We start from the raw sequence: 22,966 nt of genomic DNA, 5'->3' as shown, positions 1-22,966 counted from the left end.
CCCAGTGGTCATAATGGCTAAAATGTCTTCTATTGGTATTTCACAGATTCATTCAACAAATATTTGTTGTCTCCCTATTATAGATCAGATAACATTCTAGGCACCAGCATTATAAGATTGAATAAGTCAAAAAAGATCCTTGTCCTCAAAGCACACATGTTCTAGGAAGGAACTTATATTTTTATGAGGTTCTTAACCTTTTTCTTAAGGAGAACATCTCTACTGCTAAGTCAGTCACGAGCAGTGTGAAAAAATCAAACATGATTTGCAGTCATGATTATAAGACCCGATTTCAAGCTCCAGCTTCATGTCTTTTATTTATTCATGTAACATCCACTGTGTACCAGGAATTGCGCTTGGTGTTAGTGATATAGAAATGACCAGGGGGGGAGAGACAGACCATCACAATGCAATATGCTAAGCGCTATGAGAGAATCACCGTCAAAGTGCTTTGGAATTAGAGAGGCGGGAGCAGTTTGATCTCTTTCAGTAAAATACAGACCACTTCACAGAAGAAACTAGATATTTGAGCTAAGTAATTAAGGAGCAAGAATCTTCTAGGTAAAGAAAGTGAGGTTGGTCTATGCCTCAGTATGCACAAAAGTATACAGCACTTGGGGAAAATGGGGGGGGGGCGGCGATCAGCATAGCTGATGATGATTTTAGGCAGGTGGGAGAAAGTATAAAGAACTCAAACTGGCCAGATTTGTCTCCATTTCTATGATTATTTCAGAAACCCAACTCTAACAGTTCCCACACCCTCATATTTTAATGGCACAATTGGAGAACCATAAATAAAATCTACCTCTACAAATATGCTTCTATTCTCAGAGTGTACACGCAGGCAGACATGTGTACAGATATATACTTTAGCCTGTAAACATATCATCGTGAGATATAACAGAACTGAGACGCTTCATACTCAACACTTGGATGATCTGACTTTAGCAACAGTTATTCAAATTCGACTTGGAATATAAAGTATCTTTATCTCTTATGGAGACAGAAGAATTAGCCTCAAATGCCATAAAATTGAGCACATCAGAACTTGCATCAGGAAATCCTGCACTTGCACTGTCTAAATCTTTGACTCAATTAAATGATGTTTAAAATCGACTGCTTCAAAATCATTATGATACATTGAAAGCAATCCTCTGCTGTTAACCAGAGGGTAATTGATCCTGAGAGGGTACAGTAAGCCAAGGAAACTTCCTGCCACTCCCAGAAAGGAGCTGCCCAACAGCCCCATGCCTCAGCCTTCAGGAAGAGACTGGAGAAACAGTAAAGCATGACATATTGTTGTGTCAGCCTTAGTGCTATTTGCTACATAATTGCAGCTTTCTACTTTGCAGGCACATGGGAATGTTACATTCTCCTCAAAAGTTTATTGTATTCCTTAAAAAAAAAAAAAGAAAACTAAAAATAGAGCTACCATATGATCCAGCAATCCCACTCCTCAGCATGTATACAGAGAAAACCGTACTTCAAAAAGATACATGTACCCCTATGTTCATTGCAGCACTATTTACAATAGCCCAGACAGGGAAGCAACCTAAATGTCCACCAGCAGAGGAGTGGAAAGAGGTGGTACATTATATACAATGGAATATTACTCGGCCATAAAAAGAACGAAACAATGCCATTTGCAGCAACATGGATGGACCTAGAGATTATCATACTAAGTAGGTCAGAAAGACAAATATCATGTGATATTGCTTATATGTGGAATCTAAAAAAATGATACAAATGAACTTATTTACAAAACAGAAACAGACTCACAGACTTGGAAAACAAATTTATGATTATCAAAGGAGAAAGTTTGAGGGGAAGGGATAAATTAGGAGGTTGAGATTAACATATACACACTACTATATATAAAATAGATAATCAACAAGGACCTACTGTACAGCACAAGGAACTCTACTCAATATTCTGTAATAACCTAGATGTGAAAAGAATCTGAAAAAAGATTATATATAGATAGATAGATAGATAGATAGATATAGATATATAACTGAATTGCTTTGCTGTACACCTGAAACTAATACAACATTGTAAATCAACTATACTCCAATATAAAATTTTAAAAAAGTTTTTAAAGAGTTTATTGTAGATTTTCCAAGCTTTTCTCCTCTCTCTCATGATGGCCAATGATAATAGCTGCTTCATCGTCCTGGTTCCGGAATGGAATACCCAGAAGCAGATATCCAGCCATTTTGTGATATGTGTACACAGCAAGTGAGAAATAAACCTCATTGTTAAAAACCAATAAAAATTGTGGACTGTTTGTTACTAGGTATAATCTAGCCTTGCTAGTGCATGAGCGTCACAGATTTGAAAGTTGAATCAACTCTATTTTAAAGTAGGACCAACTATTCACATATCGAGCACACACCATATGCTAGTATGTGTTCCATATTTTATCCTCATTTTCATACCTTTTGGGTAGGTAGGTATCTTTTGCAAATGATGAAACTGAGGCCCCAAACAGTAAGTCACAGAGTCAAATTACAAACCCTGTCGTCCTATTCCGAGTTTGGCCTCCTTTCACTATAGTACTTCATCACTTCTATTATTTCTAGGGCAAGATGTAATCTTGCCAAATGTAACCCAGCTATCACCTGAGACTTGGCCCTCAAGAGCTGGACTCTGGACTTGAATCCTAATTCAATGCTTTGTAAAAAAGTCAAATCCTTCTCCAAGAGTTTTGCAAATTCCCAGAGGGCTTCTGACCCCAAGCCTGTGTCCACTTCCTGCAATCCTGATTCCTTATTCCACAGTTACAAAATGTGAAACCGAGCCCCTTTGCCAATTTCTACAGAGACAAAAGCAACACCACCACCACCGCACGCGCACACACACACACAGGGCTGAGTAAAGGGGTCTAACAGCACACTTAAATCAGACAAGTGAATATCTCATTTTAGACATTTCTGGTCTTTAAAAGTCCTTTCGGGCCACCCCGCCTCTAGGAGAGTTCCTTTTGTGACCTGTGCCCCCCAGGACACCTAAATTCCCAGCTGCTCCTGGCTCCTTTTTCCACCCCCTCCTACCTTCTTCCCAGATTTCCCCTGGAAATCCAAATTCCTCTCTGCCGTTCAGAACAAGTCAGCTCTCCCTAGTTCTCATGGTCAAATTCAGCAAGGTTCTCAGCCTTCCATTTGACAGAAACTCACCTCTCAAACAGTTCATTGTGGTTTTTTGTTTTTTGGTTTTGTTTTTTTTTGCAGTACGCAGGCCTCTCACCGCCGCGGCCTCCCCCGCTGCGGAGCACAGGCTCCGGACGCGCAGGCTCAGCGGCCATGGCTCACGGGCCCAGCCGCTCCGCGGCACGTGGGATCCTCCCGGACCGGGGCATGAACCCACGTCCCCTGCATACGCAGGCGGACCCCCAACCACTGCACCACCAGGCAAGCCCTGTGGTTTTTTTTAAAAGCACTTTTCTGTTATACAGACTTTAAAAATGTTTCTTTTCTATCTTCCTCGATGGATGGCCCTTTCAGACACCAGAGGAGAAGAGCTTTAAGGCAACACAAATTCAATTCCCTCACTCAACACCATCCACCATCAGACATGTCTTGAGACCTGTGCCAGGCAAGGTAACAGTCAAAAAAGATCCAGCCCCGACCTCAAGATGTTTACCTTCGAGCTGAGGATCCATGGTAATTACGAAAAGAACATCTTGAAAACCTCCCAGGTTCTTATTGGCCTGGCAGCCTTTGTGAAGCCCGCGTGAGCTCAGTGAGGACCTGACATGGGCAAGCAAGGTCTCATGAGAAGCTATGACTTGAGAAAGGACTGAATGGATGTGTGGGATTTGAAAGATACACAAGCTGGGAAGCTTCAATCAGGCAGTGGGGAGAGTATAAGGGATAGAGTGTAAATCAAGACAAGTTGCTGGGAGATGTCTTGGTGTGCACTAGTGACACTTCACCTCATTCTCCAACCTTTTTCTAGTTCACCATGCCCAGAACCATAGAGCAGCCCAGAAGTAAAAATGTATAAGACCCTGTGTTTCTATCTCAAGCCCAAGGTTCTTTTTCATACCCCAGTAGTTCTCAAATGGTGATCCCACAAAACAATAGTTTATCATGAGTTGGACTAATGAGTTCTGCAACCAAAATCTGGTCTTTTACTATTTGGTAAGGGAAAATATTAATGAATAACATTTTGCTCCATTTTGAGTTTTTCTTCTCTACATTTTTTAGTCCTTTTACTCAAGTTTCCACTCAAATTAACAACAAAATAATAACAAGTTCAAGCAAGTGTTAATGGAGAAAGTGAGTGATAGTCTGCACTCAGTTTTTCTCTGTTTATTTGTGTCTGTTCTTTCATGAACAAGTACTCAGGGAGGTAGGAACTCAGGCTTTGGAGCCATTCCACTTGGGTTCACACCTCTGCCTCACCACTTATGAACTGTGCTTCCTTCCTTGGGAAAGTTATGCAACCTCTCAGTACCTCAGTTTTCCCACCTGTAAAATTGGGATGCTTATAACACGATGTCACAGTGTTGATTTGAGAATTAAATGAATATATATACACACATATACACACAAATATACATATTGTATAGTATAAGCATTAGGAATAGCTCTACCATCAGGAACATTTATGATAATGAAATAATAATAGCTAACATTGATTAAGAACTTAGTATGTGTCAGACATTGCCAGGCACTAATGAATTTATCAATAAATGTTAGCTATTACTATTATTACCATTATTATTATTGTTGTTGTTGTTTTATCATAGAGTTGTTACCAATGTGTGTAATGGAAAGAAAGGAATCATTATTCTGCAGTGTTCTGTCATGTTCTCTGCCACCTGAAAAACATGTGAGGAGCCTGCATTGCTCATCAAGGAGGTTGATGTCATTCTTCCTTCCTGTACACTTTCATACCAATAACTTTTCATCCACAGTTCAAAATAGAACACTTGCTTCTAGTTGGATGAAAATCCCTGTTCCGAAGCCAACAAGCCGTCCAGAGCTCATTGACTGTTCTGGTGTATGTTAGATAAGGGGGAGAAACCCTAGGAGGAAATGCTTAAAATTTCCTACTATTGTTGCTCTTGGGGGATTTCTTTATGCATATGTTACAGACAGGGGTGCAGTTATGTAGGTGTGCAGCTCTCCAATGTAATATATTTCAGTGTTGCAATCATGGTCAAAGCTTCTTTCTATGGCTTCAAATCCTGTCACTTCTAGTAAGATGAGTTCTTATTTAAATGGAGAAAATGGAACAAGATGCATTGCAATTCCATTTTAAGATTCTCTCAGTAAGCAAATTAATCCTGACATCACCCCGAAACTGAGTACATTCTGTGCTTAAATGGTTACCCTGGACGATACTTAAGAGTCCTTAACCATCATGCTTCTTCACAGAACTCATGTGTTAGGGGCTTTCATTCAATCCCCCACCAACCAGATGGTAAGAATTCTCACAGATTCTCCTTTACCTAAGGGGAGGATATGAAATTAAATGACCAAAGTATTAAAGCAGCACTTATCTTCTAATCATTAGTCATTGTTTAGAGATTGACATTTTACAAATCCAGTCAGCACCCCGCTGAGCGCATAGCTATTTGCACCACAGAGGTATCTCTTTTGTCTCAAGACGGCAGATTTTAGAATTCACTAATGTATGTATTTCAAGATTCTCCTGTTGGAAAAGACCACAGTGAACCAACTCCTGTAAGGTCGCACTGAATTGAAACTGAATTGGGGTCATTTTTAATGGCCCAAGGAAAAATCTCTACATCATCAACAAGGCTGCATGATTAAATATTTCAGAAAGCAAGGGCATAGCTTCCAAATCAGTACTTTCTACAAAGCACAGACAAAAATCTTTAAACAACTGACTTACAAGATCAGAAAATTACTGGGACCAGAATCTCCATAATTCATTTCAGATATAGCAAACCCAACCAAGTTGCAGAGACTCACATTAAAACTCTGCTTACCCGGGGCTTCCCTGGTGGCGCAGTGGTTGAGAGTCCGCCTGCCGATGCAGGGGACACGGGTTCGTGCCCCGGTCCGGGAGGATCCCACATGCCACGGAGCGGCTGGGCCCGTGAGTCATGGCTGCTGAGCCTGCGCGTCTGGAGCCTGTGCTCCGCAATGGGAGAGGCCACGGCAGTGAGAGGCCCGCGTACTGGGGGAAAAAAAAAAAATCTACTTACAAAATTAGCAATGTGAAGTGCAAGTTCTCCAGAAGAAAGGATAACGTTAGCCGAGCATGCTCTTCAGAATCCATTAGACTGGAATCTAGGAACATTGTTAGCAGTGCCCATACCTGTCATCAAGAGTTCTTGATTATTCAGATACAGTGAATGTGAATGGTTGGAGCATACTCAGGGAATATAGGTCAAGTTGCTTTTGATAAATACTTAAAAATAGTGGTTACTAATTCTAAAGGCTTCATATCAGGCATTTTCTTAACAAATATTATTTCCAACCCTCATAATAACTTTGCAAAGTGAGTGCCATTATCCCCATTTTACAAATGGAACAAGTAAGGGTCAGGAGTGTTGGGTCATCTTCTGAAGGCCTCAGACACAGCAACTGGCAGAGCCAGGAGAACACAGGTGTGCTCTACGACAAACCATGCTCACTTTCCTACACACTGAACTGCTTCCCCAGTGTCTACGTGGTGCTTTTCTGTATAGTAATTGCCTCCTTGGCTTCAGTCAACAGTTCTCTGATGTAGGTATTACTATCCTTGTTCAAAAGAGAGGGAAACCGAGATTCAAGAAGATAAGTGACAGCTAAATGTCACACAGGGAATAAGTGGCAATTCTCTTCCAATGGTACCACAGTGCACCTGCGCTAGAATTGAAAACAGAACTCCAACACCAACCAGGAGAGTAAGATTCAAATTGAACTCAGTTGTGGGAGATCCTTAATCAGACACATTCCATTTAAATTTTTGCAAAGTCTGTTGCCATGGTTGTTAAGACCAGCATGCATTCCTTGAGATTACAACAATCTCACAGCTGACGATGCTAGAAATTGCATTGTGAGGTATCATTTTAAGGGGAGTGGAACCAAAAAACAAAAAAAAAAAAAGGAAAGTGTTTACAGCAATAAGCTTAAGCACCCAAGACCACTGTTCCATTTGGAATTGTATTTAAATATTTTTACCTTTTGTAATAACCTATATGGAAAAAGAATCTGAAAAAGAATATATATATATATAATGGAATCACTTAGCTGTACGCCTGAAATTAACACAACACTGTAAATCAACTACACTTCAATAAAAACATTCTTTTAATAAATAAATATTTTTACCAATGTTTACTACTACTACTACTACTACTATTATTCTTATTAAAGAAGTACATGGTCTTTATAAAAGAAATGTTAAATATAGAAAAGTGGAAAGAAGATGCAGGAAACCCACAGCATCAGCTCCTAAGTCAACTACAACTATCAGTTTAGGGTTGGGGGTTTTTTTCCTCTCTTTTTTTTTTTTTAAACATCTTTATTGGAGTATAATTGCTTTAAAATGTTGCGTTAGTTCCTGCTGTATGACAAAGTGAATCAGCTACACGTATACATATATCCCATTATCCCCTACCTCTTGCGTCTCCCTCCCACCCCTCTAGGTGGTCACAAAGCACCGAGATGATCTCCCTGTGCTATCTATTTTACACCTAGTAGTGTATATATGTCAATGCCACTCTCTCACTTTGTCCCAGCCACTCACTGTGTCCTCAGGCCATTCTCTACGTCTGTGTCTTTATTCCCATCCTGTCCCTAGGTTCTTCAGAACCATTTTTTTTTTTAGATTCCATATATATGTGTTAGCATACGGTATTTGTTTTTCTCTTTCTGACTTACTTCACTCTGTATGACAAACTCTAGGTCCATCCACCTCACTACAAATAACTCAGTTTCGTTTCTTTTTATGACTGAGTAATATTCCATTGTATATATGTGCCACATCTTCTTTATCCATTCATCTGTTGGTGGACACTTATGTTGCTTCCACGTCCTGGCTATTGTAAATAGAGCTGCAATGAACACTATGGTACATGACTCCTTTTTTTTTTTTTTAACGTTTTTATTGGCGTATAATTGCTTTACAGTGGTGTGTTAGTTTCTGCTTTATAACAAAGTGAATCAGTTATACATATATATGTATCCCCATATCTCTTCCTTCTTGCGTCTCCTGCCCTCCCATCCTCCCTATCCCATCCCTCTAGGTGGTCACAAAGCACCGAGTTGATCTCCCTGTGCTATGTGGCTGCTTCCCACTAGCTACCTATTTCACATCTGGTAGTGTATATATGTCCATGCCACTCTCTGTGTCCCAGCTTACCCTTCCCCCTTCCCGTGTCCTCAAGTCCATTCTCTAGTAGGTCTGCGTCTTTATTCCCGTCTTGCCACTAGGTACTTCATGACCATTTTTCTTTTTTTTTTTCTTTAGATTCCATATATATGTGTTAGCATACAGTATTTGTTTTTCTCTTTCTGACTTACTTCACTCTGTATGACAGATTCTAGGTCCATTCACTTCACTACAAATAACTCAATTTCGTTTCTTTTCATGGCCGAGTAATATTCCATTGTATATATGTGCCACATCTTCTTTATTTATTCATCTGTCGATGGACACTTATGTTGCTTCCATGTCCTGGCTATTGTAAATAGAGCTGCAATGAACATTGTGGTACATGACTCTTTTTGAATTATGGTTTTCTCAGGGTATGTGCCCAGGAGTGGGATTGCTGGGTCATATGGTAGTTCTATTTTTAGGTTTTTAAGGAACCTCCATACTGTTCTCCATAGTGGTTGTATCAATTTAAATCCTCACCAACAGTGCAAGAGGGTTCCCTTTTCTCCACACCCTCTCCAGCATTTATTGTTTGTAGATGTTTTGATGATGGCCATTCTGACCGGTGTGAGGTTCTACCTCATTGTAGTTTTGATTTCCATTTCTCTAATGATTAGTTATATTGAGCATCCTCTCATGTGTTTGTTGGCAATCTGTATATCTTCTTTGGAGAAATGTCTATTTAGATCTTCTGCCCATTTTTGGATTGCTCATACAAGCTGCATGAGTTGCTTGTATACTTTGGAGATTAATCCTTTGTCAGTTGCTTCGTTTGCAAATATTTTTTCCCATTCTGAGGGTTGTCTTTTCATCTTATTTATGGTTTCCTTTGTTGTGCAAAAGCTTTTATGTTTCATTAGGTCCCATTTGTTTATCTTTGCTTTTACTTCCATTTCTCTAGGAGGTGGGTCAAAAAGGATCTTGCTGTGATTTATGTCATAGAGTGTTCTGCCTATGTTTTCCTCTAAGAGTTTGATAGTGTCTGGCCTTACATTTAGGTCTTTAATTCATTTTGAGTTTATTTTTGTGTATGGTGTTAGGGAGTGTTCTAATTTCATTCTTCTACATGTAGCTGTCCAGTTTTCCCTGCACCACTTATTGAAGAGGCTGTCTTTTCTCCATTGTATATTCTTGCCTCCTTTATCAAAGATAAGGTGATAATATGTGCATGGTTTTATCTTTGGGCTTTCTACCCTGTTCCATTGATCTATATGTCTGTTTTTGTGCCAGTACCATTCTGTCTTGACTACTGTAGCTTTGTAGTATAGTCTGAAGTCAGGGAGCCTGATTCCTCCAGCTCCGTTTTTCTTTGTCAAGATTCCTTTGGCAATTTGGGGTCTTTTGTGTTTCCATACAAATTATGAAATTTTTGTTCTACTTCTATGAAAAATGCCATTGGTAGTTTGATAGGGATTGCATTGAATCTGTAGATTGCTTTGGGTAGTAGAGTCATTTTCACAATGTTGATTCTTCCAATCCAAGAACATGGTATATCTCTTCATCCGTTTGTATTATCTTTAATTTCTTTCATCAGTGTCTTATAGTTTTCTGGATACAGGTCTTTTGTCTCCTTAGGTAAGTTTATTCCTAGGTATTTTATGCTTTTTGTTGCAATGGTAAATGGGAGTGTTTCCTTAACTTTCCCTTCAGATTTCTCATCATTAGTGTATAGGAATGCAAGAGATTTCCATGCATTAATTTTGTATCCTGCTACTTTACCAGATTCATTGATTAGCTCTAGTAGTTTTCTGGTAGCATCTCTACAATTCTCTATGTATAGTATCATGTCATCTGCAAACAGTGATTGTTTTACTTCTTCTTTTCTGATTTGGATTCCTTTTATTTCTTTTTCTTCTCTGATTGCTGTGGCTAAAACATCCAAAACAATATTGAATAATAGTGGTGAGAGTGGGCAACCTTGTCTTACTCCTGATCTTAGTGGAAATTCTTCCAGTTTTTCACCATTGAGAATGATGTTGGCTGTGGCTTTGTCATATATGGCCTTTATTATGTGAGGTAAGTTCCCTCTATGCCCACTTTCTGGAGGGTTTTTACCATAAATAGGTGTTGAATTTCATCGAAAGCTTTCTCTGCATCTATTGAGATGATCATATGGTTTTTATCCTTCAATTTGTTAATATGGTGTATCACATTGATTGATTTGCAGATATTGAAAAATCCTTGATTCCTGGGATAAACCCCACTTGATCATGGTGTATGATCCTTCTAATGTGCTGTTGGATTCTGTTTGCTAGTATTTTGTTGAGGATTTTTGCATCTATGTTCATCAGTGATATTGGCCTTTAGTTTTCTTTCTTTGTGACATCTTTGTCTGGTTTTGGTATCAGGTTGATGTTAGCCTCGTAGAATGACTTTTGAAGTACTCCTCCCTCTGCTATATTTTGGAAGAGTTTGAGAAGGATAGGTGTTAGCTCTTCTCTAAATGTTTGATAGAATTCACCCATGAAGCCATCTGGTCCTGGGCTTTTGTTTGTTGGAAGACTTTTAATCACAGTTTCAACTTCAGTGCTTGTGATTGGTCTGTTTATATTTTCTATTTCTTCCTGCTTCAGTCTCAGAAGGTCTCAGTCTAAGAATCTGTCCATTTCTTCCAGGTTGTCCGTTTTATTGGCATAGAGTTGCTTGTAGTAATCTCGCTTGATCATTTGTATTTCTGCAGTGTCTGGTGTTACTTGGTGTTACATCTCCTTCTTCATTTCTAATTCTATTGATTTGAGTCTTCTCCCTTTTTTTCTTGATGAGTCTGGCTAATGGTTTATCTATTTCGTTTATCTTCTCAAAGAACCAGCTTTTAGTTTTATTGATCTTTGCTACTGTTTCCTTCATTTCTTTTTCATTTCTTTCTGATCTGATCTTTATGATTTCTTTCTTTCTGCTAACTTTGGGGGGTTTTTGTTCTCCTTTCTCTAATTGCTTTCCGTGTAAGGTTAGGTTGTTTATTTGAGATTTTTCTTGTTTCTTGAGGTAGGATTGTGTTGCTATAAGCTTCCCTCTTAGAACTGCTTTTGCACCATCCCATAGGTTTTGGGAGGTCATGTTTTCATTGTCATTTGTTTCTACGTATTTTCTGATTTCCTCAGTGATCTCTTGGTTACTTAGTAGTGTACTCTTTAGCCTCCATGTGTTTGTATTTTTTACAGTTTTTTTCCTGTAATTAATATCTAGCCTCATAGCGTTGTGGTCCAAAAAGACACTTGATACGATTTCAATTTTCTTAAATTTACCAAGGCTTGATTTATGACCCAAGATATGATCTATCCTGAATAATGTTCCATGAGCACTTGAGAAGAAAGTGTATTCTGTTGTTTTTGGATGGAATGTCCTATAAATATCAATTAAGTCCATCTTATTTAATGTATCATTTAAAGCTTGTGTTTCCTTATTTATTTTCATTTCTGTCCATTGGTGAAAGTGGGGTGTGAAAGTCCCATACTATTACTGTGCTACCGTCAATTTCTCCTTTTATGGTTGTTAGCATTTGCCTTATGTACTGAGGTGCTCCTATGTTGGGTGCATAAATATTTACAATTGTTATGTCTTCCTCTTGGATTGATCCCTTGATCATTATGTAGTGTCTTTCCTTGTCTCTTATAATAGTCTTTATTTTAAAGTCTATTTTGTCTGATTTGAGAATTGCTACTCCAGCTTTCTTTTGATTTCCATTTGCATGGAATATCTTTTTCCATCCCCTCACTTTCAGTCTGTATGTGTTCCTAGGTCTGAAGTGGGTCTCTTGTAGACAGCATATATATGGGTCTTTTTAATACATATATACATTATATATAGTTTTGTATATCTCTTACAAACTTGTAATTATTTATAACTTTACATCTTACACTGAATATTACAACATGGCCATAAACAGTACCAGGTTACTGGCCACTTAATTATCCATTGAGCATGTTTACCATGATTTGTATAATATTTTTCTCAACAGAATAGTCCCTTTAGCTTTTACCAATTGATCTCTATTACGAAGAACATTGCAGGCAATTTCTGTTGCTGACATTGGCTATGACTCTGGAGCGGTTTTAAAATATATTCCAACCTAAACAAACTTACAAGCTTTTGTACAGCAAAGGAAACCATAAACAAAACGAAAAGACAACCTACAGAATGCGAGAAAATATTTGCAAATGATGCAACTGACAAGGGCTTAATTTCCAAAATATACAAACAGCTCATACAACTCAACAACAAAAAAACAAAAACCCAATCGAAAAATGGGCAGAAGACCTAAATAGACATTTCTCCAAAGAAGAAATACAAACAGCCAATAGGCACATGAAAAGATACTCAACATCGCTAATTATTAGAGAAATACAAATCAAAACTACAATTAGGTGTCACTTCACACCGGTCAGAATGGCCATCATTAAAAACTACAAATAACAAATGCTGTAGAGGGTGTGGAGAAAAGTGAACCCTCTTACACTGTTGGAGGGAATGTAAGATGGTGCAGCCACTGTGGAAAACAGTATGGAAGTTCCTCAGAAAACTAAAAATTGAATTACCATATGATCAGCAATCCCACTCCTGGGCATATATCCAGACAATACTATAATTCAAAAAGATTCATGTACCCCTATATTTATAGCAGCACTATTCACAGTAGCCAAGACATGGAAACAACCTAAATGTCCATCGACAGATGAATGGATAAAGAAGATGTGGTACATATATACTACTCAGCCATAAAAAAAAATCAAAATAATGCCATTTGCAGCAACAATGGATGCAACTAGAGATAATCATACTAAGTGAAGTAAGTCAGAAAGAGAAAGACAAATACCATATGATATCACTTATATGTGGAATATAAAATATGACAGAAATGAACAAAAACAGAATCACAGACTCAGAGAACAGACTGGTGATTGCCAAGGTGGAGGGGCTTGAGGGGGCCATGGAGTGGGAGGTTGAGGTTAACAGATGTAAGCTTTTATATACAGAACGGATAGACAAGAAAGGCCTACTGTATAGCATAGAGAACTACATTCAATATCCTATGACAAACCATAATGGAAAAGAATATTTAAAAAAAGAAAGAATATAGATGTATACCTGAATCACTTTGCTGTACAGTAGAATTTAACACAACATTGTAAATCAACTATACTTCAATAAAAAACATTAAAACTGAAAAATAAAAAAAGAACATTGCAATAGGCATCTTTATTCATAGTCTTCATTTTTTCAGACATTTCATTGGAGAGATAATCAGAAATGGAATTAATGATCATTTTTAAGACACTTCGTAGATGTTGTCAAATTATTTCTCTAAATGTATTTCCCACTTTTAATATCATCAATATCATTTGAATATCCCAATTTCAACAAGTTGGCAGAAAATTTCCCAAAATATTCTCTGAAAAACTGTATAAGCCTATCTCATTCATTCTGAATTTAGCCATTGCACCAATTTATTCTGATGCTAGAAATCATCTTTGGCTCCAAAGGAAAAAACTGAAGATTTTTCAACAAATAATTAGTGTCCTCAAACCAGCACTGCCCTTTTAGCCATGTCCTCCCCTTTATTATTGCCTAATAGTTGGCACTGTGGAGAATGCAGCTGTAACCACAAACTCTTAAGCAGCAACCCATATATACAATATCTTTGGACAATCTGGTTCTGGATGTTCTTGCCAGTGGCAGGGACTTTGCAAAGCCTAGCCTTGTCCAACTTGGTCAATAGCTGATCTTCCATGAAGCAACTGTCGCTTGGGAAGGATCAAGTTACATGCCTTCCCTTTGGAAATTCTTTTCCCCATAAAATTTTCCAATGTCAGGATAGTTTGGAAGAAATATACCTTAAAAGAGATGAAGTTAGGGCTTCACTGAGTCTTCAAAAAGGAGGGCTGATCTCTGCAAGGAGAGAGAGAACTTTATTCACCAGAATCCTGCTCTGGACTGGGGAGTCGGAGTAGTCCCAGGATAGAAAAAGAGGAAAGGAATGACGGAGGGGCAAGGAACACAGAGTTAGGGTCAGAGACTGAGAATCAGAGATTGAACTGGAAATGGAAAGAAGGGAAATTTTTTTATGTCTTTGGACAGATGGATGAATGAAGAAAAAATTTAATATATTTTGCCGAATGAAATAAGGTGTAGGGCTTCCCTGGTGGCGCAGTGGTTGAGAATCTGCCTGCTAATGCAGGGGACACGGGTTCGAGCCTTGGTCTGGGAGGATCCCACATGCCGCGGAACAACTAGGCCCGTGAGCCACAACTACTGAGCCTGCGCGTCTGGAGCCTGTGCTCTGCAACAAGAGAGGCCGTGATAGTGAGAGGCCCGCGCACCACGATGAAGAGTGGCCCCCGCTTGCCACAACTAGAGAAAGCCCTCGCACAGTAAACGAAGACCCAACACAGCAAAAATAAATTAATTAATTAATAAACTCCTACCCCCTACATCTTCTTAAAAAAAAAAAAAAAAAAGAAAAGAAATAAGGTGTAAACCCCTGGAGCAGTCCTTCAAGAAAAGATAGTCAATATCCACATCATTTTCCAGTCTTTAGAGTTAAATTGATAGTGGTTTGGGGTGGTGGCAGTGATCTGCACTTATTGGGCTGTTGTTAATGTGTCACCTGGCAAGAGCAGGTCTCCAGGTGATTCATCCGTACTTTAGTTATATGACTATTCCTCAAGGAAACCACTCTGTCCGAACTGGGCCTTCACCAAAGTTCACATACTTTATAAGCCGATATGCTCCTGTCAACTTTCACCTCTCTCATCAAATCGCCAACCCCCAGGTTATGAATTTCACTTGTGAAACATAGAATCTATTTTGCTCTTCCGATACTGACTTAAGCCCTGACCACATCTCCCAACTATCACCCCCGTTTTCACATTTCTTCCTAGGATGGGCTTTGCTATCCTATCTGCCCTACATGCACTCCCATAGCATTTCCCCCTGGCCTGATTGCTAGTACTTGGCTCCATAGCTTTAGTTGGCCTAGGCAGCTAGCAACAGTCTACGCAGCAGAAACAGCATACCAAGCACGCAAAAAGGGAAGATAAATTCATAAAAAGACTTTTGATTGCTGTACATCATTCTGACAAGTTACAAATCAGAGACCTAGAAGTCAAGTTAGAATTTCAATATCATCTTCTTAAGCTTTTACATTAATACTCTATCCGCCACTCAATAGGAGTAGAGTCACATCTTATTTGAAGGTTAGTTTCCAGTGTTTGTTTCAGGTAAAAATTCAATACAGAAAAAAATAGAGGGCTTCCCTGGTGGTGCAGTGATTAAGAATCCGCCTGCCAATGCGGGAGACGCGGGTTTGAGCCCTGGTCAGGGGAGATCCCACACGCCGTGGAGCAGCTAAGCCCATGAGCCACAACTACTGAGCCTGCGCTCTAGAGCCCGTGAGCCACAACTACTGAGCCCATGTGCCACAACTACTGAAACCCGCGTGCCTAGAGCCCGTGCTCTGCAACAAGAGAAGCCACTGCAATGAGAAGCCCACGCACTGCAACGAAGAGTAGCCCCCACTCGCGTCAACTAGAGAAAGCCCGAGGGCAGCAATGTAGACCCAATGCAGCCAAAACTAAAATAAATAAAATAAATAAATAATTTTTAAAAAAAGAAAGAAATACTACTCTTGAAATTCCTTAAATCATCCATTTTTCCATTGTTTTATATAATTCTTTAAGATTTATTTGTTATTTATTTTTCACTGTGTCAGGTCTTAGGTGCGGCACACGGGATCTTTCGTTGCAGCACACAGGCTCTTCGTTGCAGCATGTGGGCTTCTCTCTAGTTGTGGTGTGCTGGTTTTCTCTTCTCTAGTTGTGGCACATGGGCTTAGTTGCCCTGCGGCGTGTGGGATCTTAGTTCCCTGACCAGGGATCAAACTCACATACCCTGCATTGGAAGGCAGATTCTTTACCACTGGACCACCAGGGAAGTCCCTATAAAATATAATTCTTCAACAACTGTAGAAGCCAAAAATACCCAGTTTTTCTTCTAGGATTAGAATGGATCACCAGTATTTCAGTTGAGCACCAGAGAAAATCATTAGCATGTGTTTAGAGGCCCGGTTACAGACAAAAATATAAACTGTCTTAAACTCTAGACATAGAATTAGCATGGCAAGATGCTCCCACTAGAAGAGGCACACAGCAGCCTGGAGAGACACTTAGGAACCCCAGAATTACAGCTTACAATTCACAGTCACTCTGAGGTATAAGCTCACTGAGTGTAAACGTAAGCAGAAATATTATGCATCAGAATAGTTATATCTACTCCTAGACTAAAGCAAAGGTGTTAAGTCCATTCATTCACTTATTCCAGAAACGCACACCATATGCCTACTCTGGACCAACTATCATGTTGGGTACCACAGCAGTTAAAAGAGGAAAGAGATATTTTCTTGATTCTCTAGGAGCTCATTGTCTGGTGAGAGACAAACACTTGAGCCAATATTGATAATATTTGATAATTTTTTATCAGAACTCACCACTTATCAATTCTGATAAAAACAGAAGTACGAATTTATGGGAGCACAGTGGGAGGGCCTATGAACCCTACCTGGAATGGGTTATGGCGGTAATCACAGGAGCTTCAGAGAAGAGGCTCAATGATGATAAATTTACAATTCTCAGTGCAAAAAAAGGGCTGGTAGCTCCTACTCTAAAGATAAAGAATATATAATTCATGCCATGTTTTCTCCAAAAACAAAGCTCACAATCTTCCTAGTACTATTGGTTCATCCTTTCGTATATTCGATCACTTAATTTTTCAAGCACTACGCTGTAGAGATTAGAGTATGGGCTCCAGAGTCCTCCAGCCTGGATACCGTGTGTAAATTTGGCAATTACCCAAGCTCTCTAAATCTCATTACCTCCTCTTTAAAATGTGAATAATACCCACATCTTGGGATTGTTTTAAAAGTTGAGATGATACATGCCAAGCCCTTAACATAGTCCCTAGATCGGACTAAAGGGTCAATTAATATGCCTGTTATCAGTGACTGTGCTGTTTTTAAAGATGACTAGGGACTCTGAGAAAAAGTAGAGGGGATTCCAAGCCAAGGGAAAAGCTTATGCAAACAAACACAATGAAGAAAACACACCATGTGTTAAGGGAACGAGACAGTTCGGTTTGGTGATTGTGAAGTGTGTGTGATTGAGGGGAGTGGCAAGTGATGAGATTGAAAAGATAAGTCAGGTCCAGATTGTGAAAGACCTTGTAAACCATATGAACGAGTTTGAACTTTATGCTGCTGCCAAGGAGAAGACAATGGAGATCTTTAAGCAAGGAAGCAACATGATGGCATTGTTTTTAGGATGAAAACTCTCACAGCAAATCATGTAAGAGACTGGAGAGAGGAGAGGTGGAGGCAGGGATATTGGTGGGGAATGTCTGTAACAATCCTGGAAAGAGAAGTGGGAATGAGTGGTAAATGAAGTAGAATTGAATTTGAGGGATACTATTAAGGTAGGATTAACATAACATAGGGATTCATCAAATGAACAAGAGAAAAGAACGATTCTAGAATGACTCTAGCTACAGTTAAGAAAGACAAGAAAACAGAGGCACAGTGATTCTGTTGGTCAAAGAAGTAATACATGTATGCAAAACACGTTGGTGGAACTGTTGAACAGGCAGTTGAAAATTGGGTCTGGAGTTCATTGCAAAGCCCTGAGCTAAAGATATAAATTTGGGAATCATCAGAGAAGAGTAAGCAGTGAAAGCTCTGGGAATCATTCCAGGAAGAGGAGTTCAACATGCAATCTTCTTAGTCTATTGCATTACTTTCCCTGGTATTCACTCTTCTGAAATGAAGTGAAGCATAATCTATGTCACATGGTCTCCAAAAACAAGGTCCTTAAGCCACCCTAGAGGTATTCAATTTTCACCACATTTTTCTTCCACAAAATGCAACCATGGCTAGATCACCTCACTTTCTAATGCAGAGGAAGTGTCCGATGGCATTGAATTAATCAAAAGAAACATGTGTCTTGGACTTTTGAGGCTTTGTTACCATTTGATGATGGACAGAAACCGTGGCTTCTAACCACAAGTAATTCACTTCAACTTTGCTCAGCCACAAAATGTTTGGAAAACTAAATTGCTCAGTTTTTTTTTTAACAAGGCAAGAATAAACTCATCTTCAGAAATTAACTGCATACACATTGACCAGAAAGCTCATCTTTTTATTACAGAAATCAAGGTTGCTGCCCCCCTACCTTCATCTTCCTCTTAAGACTTTGGAGATAGATTCTTCTCTACAGAGAAGTTTAAATTCTTTATTGTATCCCAGGTCCAGATGACTTTGTATGACTCTTCTAGGACTAGAAATATTGACTGTAGATGTCTCTAAAGGGCTTGTGAACTAGAGTGGTGCCTAGTTCCACCTTAGGCATCAGCCCTAGGTCAGTTATTTGAAGCAAATGAATGACCAAACACCATCATTTGTTTTAAAATAGTTCACCATTAATCTTGGTTGAGGGTAAAGAATTTATGGGCAGGAGCATTATTGGAGAACCATCATGCCTCATCACCCTCAAGCTAAATGTTGGGCAAAAAAGAGGGTGCAGACTACCAACGATGCCTGCAAGGTGACTGATGGGCAAGATTAACCAGCATGGGTTGGTGGTTTCCTCCTCGCTCAACAGACCATATCTTGTTAACAACAGGAGCCTGTTATACCAAATCACCAATGAAAGAAATAGAATTAAAAGTTAGAAACCCTGGGTTCACATCCCAGCTCCTACCCTGAACAAATCAATTAAATCTTCTAGGAGGTCAGTGTCTCTATTTGTAAAACAACCGAACCACCTTTAGAGTATTTTTTAAGCATTAACAGGATAATAAATGATAATAAATATAAAAAAAAAACAGCATGGTGTCAAGTAAATAAAGACTTGCCCCAAATATCAATACTGGATCTGGATAAGAGCTTGGGGTAAATAAGATTATGGTCTGCTTATACCAGGTGTTGAGTCCCTGTCCAAGACTCAGTGGGGTGGATCCACTGAAGTCACATATCTTGGGTAACATTAGATAGAGGGTGTACAAGACCCATCTTCATGTTAACCATCAGCAAATACATTCCCATTTGGGTGACTAGACGATTCAAGACTTTTAAGTAGTTTCTCTTCTGACTGATTTTTCAGGTACTCCACAGGAAAACGTACCTTTACCACAATACACACACAAAAGCTGTAATCAGTCAGTCACACTACTACTGAAGTGAAGAAAAAAATTGGTTTTTCTATACTTGCAGAACTTGAGACAGAAAAGGTAGAGCATACTCCAGATTTAGTAAAGTTTTGTGTAGACAGCTAGCTGCCTCTGAGACTCCAAGCTAGAGTTGTCTTAATATTTATTATAATAATAGTATGCATGACTAATATCTTGCATAAGTTGTAAACCTATTTCATTCCCTAGGGAATTAGACTATGTATATTTCCCTCTCTGGTGTAAAATTTTGTTGGAGGAAAATCCCAGAGAAGTTCCACCGAATACAAAGAAATGAAGAGAGCAAACTTGACAAATAAACCAGCTTGTAAAAAGTCAAAGGATATTTAAGGGAGGTTGCCAAGATAAACAGCATAGGTTCAAAGAAAAAAAAAAAACACTTAAAATGAATTAGTATTTTAGAGCTCAATCTCATACCCTAGTATATACATATCGCTCTCCTTATATATTATAATGAAATCAGCATACATTTAGCAGATACTTACCAATAGGAAATTGACTTCTGGGGCCCACCTGCCATTCACCCCACAGCTTGCTACTGATACAAAGGAAGATTAATGTACCCGTTCACACAGAACCAGTGGAGGAGGTTTGAGGTTGCATCTTATTCATGACCAAATTCTCTCCAGCCAACCATGCGACTTCCTGGAACCATCTGTGAGAAGCTGTGGACTTTGTCATCCTGGGCCATTTATCCAGGCATAATGTTTAATTAGTGCGCACAGAGTTGATGTGAAAGGCTTGGCAGATCATCCCCTCACCCCTGTTGGGTTCGTTGCCTCATTGGAAAAGCCCTGGACGGCTGGCCAGCCAGACAAAACTAACAAGCACATTTTTCTAACTATTCACAATAGCAGTAACTAACATTTTCATAAAGATTTAAGGTTTACAAAATGCTTTTATGTATGCAATGTTCTCCGTGCCAGTATAGCTGACAGAGCACTAGACCTTGGATTAGGAAGTCCCAAGTCTAAATTCTGATTCTGCCATTAGGTGACATTGGGAAAAGTATTCTGTCCTCTTCATGTGTCAGTTTTCTCCTCTGTGAAATGCCTGAATGGGAGGGAGTTGTTTGGATTAACTGAGATAGTACATGTGGAAATAAATATGCCTTTGCAGGTGTTCAATGATTATTATTCTAACTCAATCTACTGCCTTCCAGCTTCTCCATCCATTTAGCTTAGATGGCCTGCTGTGCATCTGAAGAGATGGACCCCAAACAGACCTCTGTGTATATTTGACAGCCAATGACTATAGAGGTCAAATGAAAAGTCTATAATAGGAGATTCAGGTGGGAAAAGTGGAGTGGAAGAGAGTGTCAGGTAGATCTACCTGTCTTCAGATAAGATCTCATTGGCAATCCAGACCTCCTAGAAATTATTTTCTAGCTAAACAAGGTTCTTATTGGTTGCTAAGCCAACCTGGTTAGGCTATGTCCACGTGGCCAAAGGAAACGCTTTGGACGAAACACGGAAGACTGTTCAAGTCTGACTCTAGAAGAGAGATCTTGCCTCTTGCATCTTTTCTTTCCCCATGTTCTGTTTCCAAACTCCACCGAGTCCTGAGCTCCCTCAAGAAAAGGGAGATGGAACTCCGCCAGGAACTGTATTTGCAGGAAAGAAGTGATTACCTCTCCGATCTTTCACGGCCAAATAAATATTTACTAAGTAACGACACACAGCGTACATTAAAATTAATGCTTCACACGGCTTTGGAAATATCTGTCATATCTGTCAATGTTTCAATAGTTCCATGACCGTGGATGGCTCTGCTGTCTCTCCGTGAGAGCTGCCATTTTCCTGACTATGCTCAGCTGGGGAGCAGGCCGGATGACACACTCAGAGCTGGAGGACGGGCAGCTAAGCAGGGGAAAGCTCAAGGGAGAGAGGACAAGCTTATACAGTTTATGTTCAGTGAGGTCTGCGGCTGTGCTACAGTATTTGGGGAGAGTAATTTAATGGCGATTTCAAATAAAGAAAAGGATGTGCACCTAATAGGGACGTCCGTGTTTACAGACTATTAATAAAAGAACGCTGGAGAAAACTGACAATCATCTTCCCTTGGTTAAATAGCCTATGCAGAGCGACGCCTTCTGTGTGTCAAGTTGTCACCAGCCCAAGGGTTTAAGAAGGGACAGTGTGCACGTAAAAGATATTGATGCACCGCCAGGTGTCATTCACACCCAACGCCTGTGCAGCATGGAGATATTTAGACCCAGGGAACTTTATTTCAGTGCTTTCCCCTCCTCTAGGAACAGTGTCAACGCCTGACAATAATCTGGCTGCTGAAGAGATGGCTTCCAGTTTCATTAATGGTATATTTATGATCCCTTTAAAATGCCAGTGATCTATTCTTCTTGGAAATATACACACAACCATTAAGAAAGCCAGAGTTTTCAGCCATTACTCTTTCCATTGGCACCTGGGGTCCTACTGCGGTGACTCACCAGGAGATGGAAGGAAATTTGACCAGCTATGTGGGGATAGTGAGAGAAACAGATCTGGAGAGCTGTAGAAAAGGAGACACGAAGAGGTGCAATGGGAAATAGCAAACAGAGAGGTATGTGTTACACAGTTGACTACATTTCCCTCCCCGCATTCAGAAATGAATTGGTGACATTCCTGAATGTGCTGGTATGCCTTGCTTCATTCCAGCTGTGTTTTCTCTGTGACTCATACATTAGGGTCTCATCTCTTCAGCTCTAATACGTGAGTGGTCCAGTTTAACATCAGTGCTGGCTTCCCTGGTTTTTTTCCTTAGAAACACACACTTCTTTTTGTGAGGAAGAAAGCCAGTCCTCTCTAGCAATAGGTTTATCAAGGGCTATACTTCCCCATGAAAGGTATGTTGCATCATAAAAAATGGTATTGGAAATTATTTCAGGAGGTCTATCTCAAATACTTCTTGAAACTACCTGAGTGTTTGAACTATGATTATTATTTCAGTATAAATTGCAGAGAAACTTGCATGTATAATTCCAACATTCAGAATTAGCATAGGTCTTAGTTTGGCTTTCCCCAAAGCAAAACCTGAGGTAAGGATTCCTTCAGGGGAGACCTATTGAAGAAGTGTTCTCAGGAGAAACTGGGAAGGGCAGAGAAATCAGGACAGACAGAGAAAGAAGCCAAACATGGTGTGAGCTCAGGGGAAGTTCCAGCATCGATCTGAACTTGCGACAAGCTCTGGAGGATAAATAAGGCTGCAGAGTTGTTTTCAACTTTGAGGAAAGGGAGCTGGGATTTCATACTCCTGACCCAGTAAACCACCAGCTCCAGGATACCCCTGAGGAATGTAAACTACCGAGCACTATGTATCTTGGAAGGTCAGGGCACAGAGTGTCCAATGGCCCAAGGCTAGTCCTCTCCAGAAGGTTGATGGTGTGAACTGTTAGAAGCAA

General features: G+C 39.6%; 1 long non-coding RNA gene across 17 annotated transcripts in view; it reads right to left on the bottom strand.

The window, feature by feature from the left end:
* LOC132427182 (uncharacterized) overlaps positions 1-20,313 on the bottom strand; it is a 204,976-nt gene extending 184,663 nt beyond the window's left edge. For 14 of the 17 annotated variants that reach the window (XR_009519818.1, XR_009519825.1, XR_009519830.1 and 11 more), the window contains exons 1-2: positions 20,055-20,313; positions 5,963-6,153 (exon numbers count right to left, since the gene is read on the bottom strand). This is a non-coding gene — a long non-coding RNA (uncharacterized lncRNA). The remainder of the gene's footprint in view (positions 1-5,962; positions 6,154-20,054) is intronic. The other 3 variants (XR_009519827.1, XR_009519828.1, XR_009519831.1) reach the window with 3 other exon arrangements.
* Between the last annotated feature and the right edge of the window lie 2,653 nt (positions 20,314-22,966).

Source organism: Delphinus delphis, chromosome 6 (assembly GCF_949987515.2).
Source record: "Delphinus delphis chromosome 6, mDelDel1.2, whole genome shotgun sequence".
In the NCBI taxonomy this organism is placed as follows: Eukaryota; Metazoa; Chordata; class Mammalia; order Artiodactyla; family Delphinidae; genus Delphinus; species Delphinus delphis.
The sequence above is the reverse complement of the archived record's forward strand: the minus strand, read 5'-3'. Positions and strand labels throughout refer to the sequence as shown.